Source organism: Rattus rattus, chromosome 9 (genome assembly GCF_011064425.1).
Source record: "Rattus rattus isolate New Zealand chromosome 9, Rrattus_CSIRO_v1, whole genome shotgun sequence".
Classification (NCBI taxonomy): Eukaryota; Metazoa; Chordata; class Mammalia; order Rodentia; family Muridae; genus Rattus; species Rattus rattus.
Window position 1 is genome coordinate 49,722,340 of NC_046162.1, and position 12,501 is coordinate 49,734,840.

The window sequence follows — 12,501 nt, forward strand, 5'->3', positions numbered from 1 at the left end:
ATTTAAAAGAAATTCAGAGCTAGAGCAATGGCTCATTGGTTAAGAGCACTGGCTGTTCTCCCAGAGGATCTGGATTTGATTCCCGGCACCCACAGAGCTCACAACCCCTGTTAACTCCAGTTCCGGAAGATCTGATGCCATCTACTGGCCTCAGTGGGCATTGCATGCACATGAAGCATAGGCACACATGTAGGCCAAATATTTTAAAGCTTAAAAAAATTACGTTTGCCTGGTGTGTGTGCATATGGGTACCTAAATGCCATGGTGCACATGTGGATATCAGAGGAGGAGGGCGGGAACTATGTCTCTCTCTGCGCCATGTGGTTTCTGGGGATTGAACTCAAGTCAGCAGGCTTGGCAGCAAGTGTCTTTTCCTACTGGGCAATCTCACTGGCTGTGTTCTGAATGTCTTTGTGCAAGGTTCTGCTCAAATATACCTTTTTATTTCTTTGTGATAAATACAGCATTATTACGGGGAGTAGATGATGTCCTGTGTCAATGTGTATTGCTGTCCTGAGTATCCCAAATGCTTCAGACCCTTGGGAATGTCAAAGCCCATCCTTGTGGGTTGGTTGACAATGTGAGCAGAAAGCGTGGGCCACCGCATCTTCCTCCTGGATGTTTACAGCCTGAGATTACTCCCTATAGCATCTGCACACTGAGGGGAGCGAAACACGTGGCCTTGTTCAGTTGTATACAATAAACCTGCCTCCTCAATTCAGATGCATAAAGAAAATGCCAACTTCCTGGTTTGCTGGTGTGTCTCCATTAGAGCCCACAGCCCATCCAATCTATCTTTTCTGTACGTGCGTGTGTGCGTGCGTGCATACTGCATCTCAGCTGCGTTTGCTGTTATCATTGGTTTTCTTATTTTAGCTTAACTGTTCTGAAACATGTGCACTGGTATATTGCTGTAGTTTTTAATTAGCTCTAACAGCTAATGATGGGCAGCTTTTAATTTGCTTAGTTTTTATATCTACTTTATCTATTTATTCGTGTGTGTGTGTGCGTGTGTATGTGTGGTGAGTGTGTGTGGTATGTGTATGTGGTGTGTGTGTGTGTGTATGGTGGTGTGTGTGGTGTGTGGTGTGTGTGTGTGTGTGTGTGTGGTGTGTGTGTGTGTGTGTGTGTGTGTGTGGTGTGTGTGTGTGTGTGTGTGTGTGTGTTGTGTGTGTGTGTGTGTGTGATTGTGTGTGTGTGTGTGCGTGTGTGTGTGTGTGTGTGTGTGTGTGTGTGTGTGTGTGATTGTGCCTGTGGCATGGCTTGGCAGCTAGCACCTTTACTGGTCACCTCACTGGTCCACATCCTCTTTCTTTTTATTAGCAAACCTTTTTAGGAAAATGCTTCTTAAGTCTGCTTTTTGGTTCCTTTTTCCTTTCTTGCTGAGTTTTCCTAATTTCTTTAAAAAAAAAAAACCAAACTGATGTGACTTGTAAATTTATTTATTTATTATTTAGTTAAAGATTTATTTATTTATTTCAAGTATGTGAGTACACTGTAGCTGTCTTCAGACACACCAGAAGAGGGCATCAGATCCCATTACAGATGGTTGTGAGCCACCATGTGGTTGCTGGGAATTGAACTCAGGACCTCTGGAAGAGCAGTCAGCGCTCTTAACCACTGAGCCATCTCTCGAGCCCCTAATTTTTTTGTTGTTGTTGTTTATAAGGTAGGTGTGTATGTGTGTGCATTTGTGTATGTGAGTGTATGTGAGTGTGTATATGTGTCAATATGTACTGCATATGAGTATCTATGTGTGTATGTGTGGGGTGTGTGTGTGTGTGTGTGTGTGTGTGTGTGTGTGTGTGTGTGTGAGTGATATGTGTTGGGATATGTATGTGGTGGATTGCATGTGAATGTCCAGGTCACACTGATGGAGGTCAGAAGAAACTGAGTGTTTTCCTATCACTCTCTGCTTGGCACAGGGTCTCCCACTGAACCTGACGCTTGCCATTTTGTTTAGATTGGGTGGCCGGGGAGCTCTGGAGCTCTATTTGCCTGACCCCTCTCTCCCCCCAGTTCTGGAGGCGGCCATGGCTGTGACTTGGGGCTGGGGATTCAAACTTAGGTTCCCAAGCTTGCATAGCAAGGACTCTTAACCACTGAGCCATCTCCAGCCCAGGATTCTTTATCTGTTCCAGAAACGGCTTCCTCGTTGTGTTTGCAGCCTGCGAATATCTTCTCCAGCCCATGGCTTGTTTTGTCAGTCTTCCAACAGAAGCCATTTCCCCAAAAGAATATAGCATAGCTAATAAGATTGTGGTCTCACTTAAGGAACTGAGAGCAGTGACGTGGTCACACAAAACAGGAGGCCAAACGTTTTTCCTGTTTTTCATAGAAATTCTGTTAGATCTCCACAAAGTGACAACGTGTTCCAAAGCCAGAGGAGCCAGAAGCATGGGGCAGTGTGGGGGATGTGTCCTAGGAAGAGGCAAAAACAAGTACCTCTGGATGGAGACACTTTTTAGAGAACCCTTACATGTTGGGAAGTTGCCCATCTTTTTTCCCTGTGGGAAAGGGAAACGCTTCTTCATACCTTCCCTAGTATAGATGGTGGAGTCCCGAGGGAACACCGATGCGGAGGGAACTGTCTGCATGGAGTAAGTCAGACCTCTCCGCAGAAGGCCTCATGGGAGCCACGTTGACAATATTGTTGAGATGCCATGGACTGCTGGTGCTTTGGTGGAACAAGAAATATTTTGGCTTTTTGTTTTTGATTTGCTTTGAGGCAGGGCCTCACTATGGGCCAGGATGGCTTTGAACTTCAACAGTTTTCATGCCTCAGCCTCTTTGGGGCTGAGATCATAGGCAGTTGCCAGCAGCCCTGCCTCTTGGATGGGTTTTGGGTGAGGCTGTGGTTATGCCTTTGGGGTTTTTTTGGTAGCTGTGAGGAAAGAGAGTCGCTTCTTGACAGGAAAATCTGAGAGCAAATGCCTGCCCAATTGCGTGCTCCATGTTTCATTGGTTGGTCAGGCTGCTTGCTCTTGGCTGCCTTACAGGGCAAGGATGTCAGAGAACAAGAACTTGGGGGCCTGGAAGCCAGATCCAGTGGTTGACATCTGGGTAGACTATCAGAGAGGACTGCAGTCAGGGCGGGAGTAAGGGAAGCCACCTTCACACAGCACTGCTGGGGGGCAGAGGAGCCCACAGGGTACTCCGAGAAGCTCCTGCCAAGTGTCATAAAGTTCTGGTTCTGGATGCTTACTGTGGAGGACACTGGCCCCTATCCTTGGAATCATGTCTCCTTTCTTGAGGCTCAATGAGGAGAAAAGGAAAAGGATGGAGGGGGAGAGGGACCATTATCTGACCATCGTACCTTGCTCTTTGAAGCAGATTCTGAGATGATGGTTTTTGAGAGTAACTCATCCCAATGTGTTCTGTGGGCTGGAAGTTAGGGGTAGGGAGAGGGGTAGTAAATGAAGAGAGGAAAGTCAAGAAAGGTCAACAGAAGCCAACTGTAAACTAAGGATTCTGGGGAAAGTGATTCATTAGGAAGCATTTGTAGGCGATTTCAAACCAAAAGTCATGTGGTGATGAGAATAGGGGTCCTGTAGCTTCATCTCAGCCCCACCTGGACATAATGATGAGAACACAGACCACACGCCAGAGCTCTTCCAATTAGGAAGAGGGTACCACGCCCATTAGCCTTTGGCTAGCAGTCATGATTGGCAAGAGCATGAATACTAAGCTAACTTCTGCTTTCTGTGTGCACAGATGATGTAGGAGAGCAGTCGGTCTTCTGTTGAAGAGGCATGGATGATGACTGTTGGTGAAACGCTGGTGTTGGAGAGATGGCTCAGTTCTGAAGGGCATGAGGACCAGAGTTCATTGTCTAGCCTCCATATCAGGCCGCTCACAAACACTGAGCTCCAGTGGCCCCAATGACTCCGGCCTCCCAGGGAACCTGTATTCACATACCGCCCACCCCCAAGTACGCATAATTGGAAATAGTAAAAAAAAAAATCTGAAAAAGATTCTATTCAGACCCTACTGTGCCTGGGAAGAGTGAAGGGATATGAGGAGTCTGAACCAAGCCCTTATTTACCATGTGAGTTAAGGCTCCATCCGTGGTGGAGCCCAGCCAACTCTGTACAAAGCTTTGCTGAGATGTGAGATTAAAAAAGAATAGCTTGGGGTTGGGGATTTAGCTCAGTGGTAGAGCACTTGCCTAGCAAACAGAAGGCCCTGGGTTTGGTCCTCAGCTCAAAAAAAAAAAAAAAAAAAAAAAGAAAGAAAAAAAAAAAGAATAGCTTGTTGGAGAAAAGTGTCAACAGGGACAGGCTTTGAGGTCCCTATGCTCAAGCTACACTAAGTGTGGCACACAATCTCCTTCTGCTGCCTGTGGATTAAGATATAGAACTCTCATTTCCTTCTCCACCACCATGTCTGCCTGCATGACGCCATTTTTCCTGCCGTGATGACAATAGACTGAACCTCTGAAACTATAAGCCAGTCCCAGTTAAATGTTTTCCTTTGTAAGAGTTGCCGTGGTCATGGTGTCTCTTCACAGCAATAAAACCTAAACTAACACAGTCACTGTTCTATTGCTGTGCAGAGAGAGAGATACCAGGAACAAGGCAACTTTCACACAAGAAAGCATTTCATTGGAGGCTGGCTAGCAGGTTCAGAGGCTTAGTCCATTATCGTCATGATGGGAAGCAAAGTGGCATGCAAGCAGGAAGGCATTAGAGCAGTAACTGAGAGTTACATTTTGATCTGTAGGGGGGGAGAGAGGAGAGAGAGAGAGAGAGAGAGAGAGAGAGAGAGAGAGAGAGCAAGAGCTCAAAGCCCACCCCACAGTGACACACTCCTCTAACAAGGCCACACCTCTTAATCCTTCTCAAATAGTGCCATCCCTGATGACAAATATACGAGCCTATGGGGGCCATTCTTATTTAACTACCACACCTTCCATGAAGGAAGATGTCTATATGATGTGTCTGGTGAGTTCTGGAAGAGAGGCCAACAGTTTACTCAGTGGAGAAATATATATTTCTATAAAAAGTGTTGGTACCATCTTGTACATGAAAAAGATGAGTTCTGAATGATACCCCTCCCCTTGCAAAATTCAGCCTTTTTTCCCCTCACATTTCTATATTTATAAAAAGTCCTAACATGTCTCTTAGGTGCTCATGGTGTTATACATTCCTTTATTCCACTGATGTCATTGAATAGTGGCTTTCAATCCACCATTTCTGTATTTTCATGCTGGGTTTATTTTCTATTATGGCTGTTTCTGTGGTCAGCCCTCTTGTCTTGGAGTTGTGCTGTGGGTTGGGCCTGGTGCCTCCAGAGGCACACTGCCAAGAGTTCAGCTACGGAGCTAAACCCCCAGCATAGTGTGTGTGTGTGTGTGTGTGTGTGTGTGTGTGTGTGTGTGTGTGTGAACTACACCTGCACCCAGCCATCCTACCTCCACTGGAACACTGTAAATACTTTACCTGAAAGAGTCCTGGATATTTAAAAGCCCAATTACAGACAGTCCCAGTGGACAGTCCCAGGGCAGAAATGCAAGAAATGTAGAAGAAAAAAAAATCAAGACAACATGGCTCTTCCAAAAGCTCCCAGCTCCACAGTCAGGGTGTTCAGTGATGGCTGAGGTAGATAATGTACAACCCAAACCCTTCAAGAGTGGTGACTGTTCAGTGAAATCAAAGAAGACAGGAGTGTAAAATTTAAAGAGCATACAACTAAGTGGCTGAATAAAAAGGACAATGATACAGAGACAAAAGAGAAATTAAAGGAAAAAATGATAGAAATGCTAAAAGAAAGTAACAGAAATTGTGGAAATGAAAAAAACTCAACATGTCCTTGTGCTGGATAATTTTGTGTCACCTTGACCCAAGCCAAAGTCACCTGAGAGGAAGGGACCTCGACTGGGAAAGTACTTCCGTAGCACTGGGCTGTAGGCAAACCTGTGGGGCATTTTCTTAATTGGTGATTGATGTGAGAGGGCCCAGCCCATTGCCTGTGGTTCCACCCCTGGGCTGGTGGTCCTGGGTTCTATCAGAAAGCAGGCTGAGCAAACTGTAATGAACAAGTCAGTAAGCAGTTCGACTCCATGACCTCTGCTTTAACTCCTGCCTCCAGCTTCCTGCTAGGTTTGAGTTCCGGCCCTCAGTGCTTTTGATGATGAACTGTTCTATGGAACTGTGAGTAAAATAAACCCTTCCCTCCCCAAGTTGCTTGGTCATGCTGTTTCATCACAGCACTACTAACCCTAAATAAGACAGCTGTATAATTATTCCACTTAGTGGAAAGTTTCAAGAGGAAGACAATATCAGGACTTGAAGACAAAGAAGGTTGCTTTAAGTTCCTTTCCTGCTGCTATGGTAAAATATCCTGACAAAAGCAACTTAAGGAAGGAAAGATTTGTTTTAGCTCACAGGTCAAAGTATAGTGCAGAGAATAAAAGTATAGCATTGAATAGTCAAATAGTCAAAGTATAGCATCGAATGGAATGTCTGCTGTGGCTCAGTTCCCTTTCCTACTTACATAAGGCCTGGGGAATGGTACCACCCACAGTGGGTGGTTCTTCACACGTCACTTGATATAATTTAGACCCCTCCCTCAGTCATACTCAGAGACCCATCTCATAGGTTATTCTTGATCTCATCGAACACAAATCCAATCCCCAGCACGCACAGAAAAAGCTGGGCATGGGAATGAGTGGTCATATCCCAGCTCTGGAAAACTGGGACCCCTACAGCTTGCTGGTCCACCAGGCTAGCCTCATCGGTTAGCCCCAGGTCTTAGTGAGAAACCCTGTCTCAAAATGCAAACTGGTTGACTCCTGAGGAATGAAAACCGAGGTTATCTTTGATCTACACACACACACACACACACACACACACACACACACACAATATGTACATCCCCAGTGAACACCCCACCACACACACACACACACATACAAATGTCATGTCCCAACAGTAGTTATAGGCAAGAAATAAATCTCATTGGCAAAGGCTTAGAGTGAAAGAGTTGGGGAAGAATCCACTTAGAGCAAATAGAACTTGAAAGTAATCAGAAACAGCTATACACATATCTCACAGAACAGAGCTTAAAATTAACCACAAGAGTGGAAGACTGCATTCTATTGGTTAAGGGAACAATCCAACAAAAGGATATGGCAATTCTAAATATGCGTGTGCCAACCATGAGCTTACCCAATTTCACAAAATCAGTATACTAGACTTTATGTCACAGAACAACCTCAACACAGTAACAGTGGGTGGTGTCCATACCCAATTGTAATCACAACCATCATCTGGACAAAACAACAACAACAACAACAACAACAACAGCAACAACAACGACGACGGCAACGAAGAAGCTGTACGGTTAAATGATACTGTAGATCAAAAGGACGTAGCAGATAGAAGAGTCAAGCCAGTAGCTGCAGAGTGCAGACTCCTCAGTAGCCTACGGATATTCTCCAAAGCAGGCCACATTTTAGGTCATACAGCAATCCTTCCTAAATATGAGGAATTTGAAATAATTTCTGTCCGGCCAACGTGGAATGAAACTGGAAATCATCAAGAACTACAGAGCATGTACACTCACAGAGATCAGGAAAGGGATTTCAAAATTGTTCGAATCAACTGAAAATGAAAACATGACTTACCAGGACCCACAGGATATGATGAAAGTGGTTCCAAGAAGGAAATTTATAGTCACAAATGATCTCATTCAAAAAGCCAGAGAGATCCCAGCACTCTGGAAGCAGGTGGGTCTCTGTGAGTTTGAGGTGCCAGCCTGGTCTACACAGTAAGTTCTAGGACAGCCTGGGCAACAAAGAGAGTTGCTGTCTCAAGACTAAACAAAACAACAAACGAAGAAAAACAAGTCAGAGGGAGGCTTGCCAAGAGAGCAGGTTAAAAGCAGCCTCCATGTAACACTGGCATTGGGAGAGTCAGGGGACAGGACAGCTGCTGTACCAATGACCCAAGGAAAGGAAGAATATCAGAAACCATATATCACAGACAGCTGAAGGCCTGGGGAAGCAGCTAGAATTAGAAAACAGTCTACCTGGCCCCCTGGAGGAGGAGGGAGGCTGAAGTGTCTTCTACAAGGTAAGCTAGGCAGCCCTGGTTTAAAGATGGCCATCGTCATGGTCAAAAGGCAAGCGCAAGGTTACCACAGGCCCAAGTTTCAGTTGAGAGATTTAGTATAAGTGACCTTTGCAAAAATTGGGATTATTGCAAAGAATTTATTTAAAACATTTTTTGAAATAAAAATAGAATTGCATCATTTCCCCCTTTCCTTTCCTTTCCTTTCCTTTCCTTTCCTTTCCTTTCCTTTCCTTTCCTTTCCTTTCCTTTCCTTTCCTTTCCTTTCCTTTCCTTTCCTTTCCTTTCCTTTCCTTCCGTCCAACCCTTCCCATCTATCTCCCCCAGCCTCTCTCTCAAATTTATGGCCTGTTTCTTTAAGGGGCCAGAGAGAGAGAGAGAGAGAGAGAGAGAGAGAGAGAGAGAGAGAGAGAGAGAGAGAGAGAGAGAGAGAGAGTATGTATGTATGTATGTATGTATGTATGTATGTATGTATGTATGTATGTTATGTATTTCTAAATATAGAAACATTACCTGTTCAGTCCAGGTTGAGTTCATTTCTGGATATTGGATTGCCTTTTGGAGTCTGGGAAATTGGAGTTTCCTCTGGACATGAAATACCATCCTTTTGTGTTAAAGGCTACAAAGTACCTAACAGAGGGAACATACTTAACAAGAACCTAGGCAACATTGTACTAAGTGGAAACACTGAAAGCTTTTCCTCTGTATCAGGAACCAGACAAGAATGCTTACGTTCTCCATGATTAATCAGTATAGCACTTGACCTTTCTGATACGTTATTTCCCATGACAAAATTAGCCAAGTCAAGACAAATAAAGTCAAAGTATATAAAAGCAGGTTTATTGAGAAGCAGCTCTTGGGGGTTCATTGGTCCCAAGAAAGGAGCCCAGGGAAGTCGTCACAGGGAAAGAGACAGAGGGGAGGGGGAAGAGGAAGAAAGAGCATGCGCATGCAGGGAAAGAGAAAATGCAGAGAGAGGGAGAGAAAGGAGATAGCAAAATGTCTGGATTATATAGGGAAGAACTTCTGGGGGAAGGGGAAGCCCAGCTTCTGGGCTGGAAAGTTCAGCATAGAAGGCATGGGTATGCCAGCCTTGCCCTGTAACAGGTAGGGACGGAGGGATGTGGGAGAGCCTGGAGGGCGGCTCCACTTTGGTACGATATGTACTTCAGCCGCTTTCTCCAGGTCTGAAACCTAACACTTTCAGCTGGTACAATGGTGATGGAAATAAACATGAGGTAGAAACAGTAAGAAAGGAAGCCAACTTGTCCCTGTTTTTAGGCGATGTGATCTTATATTTAAAAGCCCCTAAAACTTCCATCTTGAAACCCTTTGTCTGGTGACTCTCAGCAGAGTTATAGGATCCCAACCTGACACCTGAAGCTGGCATATTCTCAGCGCACTAGTCATGAGCATGTCTAGAAAGAAGTCAGGAAGTAGTCCCACCCACCATAGCTTGTACAAGACCCTGGGAGTCCACCTGAGACGAGGCCAAAGACCTCCTCTGTGAAAACTTGTGGGGTCCTTTTGCCACAGCCAGAAGACTGGGATCATGAGAAATCTTCCTGCAATAAGAAGGAAATCCGGTTTCTGGTTCACATGGCTTAATTAGCAGGACTACTTCAGACTTCTAGAGTCTGACACTGGGCCATTTATTTTAGACATTTAAGTACAGTGCAATTTTGGAAAAAATTTTCTGGTGACAATGATCTCAATTCCATGTATACAATAAAGTTTAAGATGTGACACATTGAAATTCTTTGGCAAAGTACATGTGACCTGTTCCATAAAGACTGGATCTATAGCTTTAAGGCCTCGGTGGGGATGGAGTGTGGTCTAAGTCATACAGATGTTTGTTTTCTTTTTTTTTTCTTTTCTTTTTTTCGGAGCTGGGGACCGAACCCAGGGCCTTGCGCTTGCTAGACAAGTGCTCTACCACTGAGCTAAATCCCCAGCCCCTAGGTGTTTTTTTTTTTAATTGGACTTTTTAATTTACATTTCAAATGTTATTCCCTTTCCTGGTTTCCCATCCATAAAGCCACTATCCCATTCCCTCTCCCCCTTCTTCTATGAGGGTGCTCCCCCACCCACCCGCCCCTTCCTGCCTCTCTGCCCTGATATTCCCCTACACTGGGGTCTGGGGGTCCAGCCTTGGCAGGACCAAGTGCTTCTCCTCCAATTGGTACCTAACAAGGCCATCCTCTGCTACATAGGCAGCTGGAACCATGGGCCATGTGTACTCTTTGGGTGGTAGTTTAGTCCCTGGGAGCTCTGGTTGGTTGGTATTGTTGTTCTTATGGGGTTGCAAACCCCTTCAGCCCCTTCAATCCTTTCTCTACTTACTCCAATAGGGACCCTGTTCTCCGTTCAATGGTTGGCTGCTAGCATTTGCCCCTGTATTTGTCATGCTCTGGCAGAGCCTCTCAGGAGACAGCTATATCAGGTTCCTGTCAGCATGCACTTCTTGGCATCAGCAATATTATCTGGGTTTACTGCCTCTGAATGGCCATTTCTTCAGTCTCTGCTCCAAACTTTGTCTCCATATCTCCTCCTATGAATATTTTTGTTCCCTTTTAAGAAGGACTGAAGCATCTGCATTTTGGTTGTCCTTCTTGAGCTTCATGTCGTCTGTGGATTGTATCTTGGGTAATTCGAGCTTCTGGGCTAATATCCACTTATCAGTGAGTGCCTACCATGTGTGGTTTTTTGTAATTGGGTTACCTCACTCAGGATGATATTCTAGTTCCACCCATTTGCCTATGAATTTCATGAAGTCATTGTTTTTGATAGCTGAGTAATACTCCACTGTGTAGATGTACCACATTTTCTGTATCCATTCCTCCGTTGAAGGACATCAGTGTTCTTTCCAGCTTCTGGCTATTATAAATAAGGCTGTTATGAACATAGTGGAACATGTGTCTTTGTTGTATGTTGGAGCATATTTTGGGAATATGACCAAGAGAAGTATAGCTGGGTCCTCAGGTAGCACAATGTCCAATTTTTTTGAGGAATCTTCAGACTGATTTCCAGAGTGATTGTACAATCCCACCAACAGTGGAGGAGTGTTTCTCTTTCTTCACATCCTCACCAGCATCTGTTGTCGCCTGAGTTTTTGATCTTAGCCGTTCTGACTGGTGTGAGGTGGTTGTTTTGATTTGCATTTCCCTGATGACTAAGGATGTTGAACATTTCTTTAGGTACTTCTCAGCCATTTGATATTCCTCAGCTGAGAATTCTTTGTTTAGCTCTGTAGCCCACTTTAAAATTGGGTTATTTGATTCTCTGGAGTTTACCTTCTTGAGTTCTTTGTATATATTGGATATTAGCCCTCTATCGGATGTAGGATTGGTAAAGATCTTTTCCCAATCTGTTGGTTGCCATTTTGTCCTAATGAGAATCCTTTGCCTTACAGAAGCTTTGCAATTTTACGAGGTCCCATTTGTTGTTTCTTGATCTTAGAGCATAAGCTATTGATATTCTGTTCAGAAAAATTTTCTCAGTGCCCATGTGTTTGAAGCTCTTCCCCACTTTTTCTTCTATTAGTTTGAGTGTATCTGGTTTTATGAGGAGGTCCTTGATCCACTTGGACTTGAGCTTGGTACAGGGCAATAAGAATGGATTGATTTCAATTCTACATGCTGACTTCCAGTTTAACCAGCACCATTTGTTGAAAATGCTGTCTTTTTTTCCACTAGATAGTGTTAGCTCCTTTGTCAAAGATCAAGTGACCTTAGGTGTGTGGGTTCATTTCTGGGTCTTCAATTCTATTCCATTGACCTACCTGTCTGTCTCTGTACCAGTACCACATAGATTTTTTCACTATTGCTCTGTAATACTGCTTGAAGTCAGGGATAGTGATTCTCCCAGAAGTCCTTTTATTGTTGAGGATAGTTTTTGCTATCCTGGGTTTTTTGTTATTCCAAATGAATTTGCAAATTGCTCTTTCTAACTCTGTGAAGAATTGACTTGGGATTTTGATGGGGATTGCACTGAATCTGTAGATTGCTTTTGGCAAAATGGCCATTTTTAATATATTAATCCTGTCAATCCACGAGCATGGGAGATCTTTCCATCTTCTGAGATCTTCCTCAATTTCTTTCTTCAGAGACTTGAAATTCTTGTCATACAGGTCTTTCACAAGCTTGGTTAAAGTCACACCAAAATATTTTATATTATTTGGGACTATTGTGAAGGGTGTCATTTCTCTAATTTCTTTCTCAGCCTTGTTTATCCTTTGAGTAGAGGAAGGCTACTGATTTGTTTGAGTTAGTTTTATACCCAGCCACTTTGCTGAAGTTGTTTTTCAGGCTTAGTAGTTCTCTGGTGGAACTTTTGGGGTCACTTAAGTATATTATCATATCAAATAGTGATATTTTGACTTCTTCATTTTCCATTCGTATCCCTTTGACCTCCTTTTGTGGTCTGATTG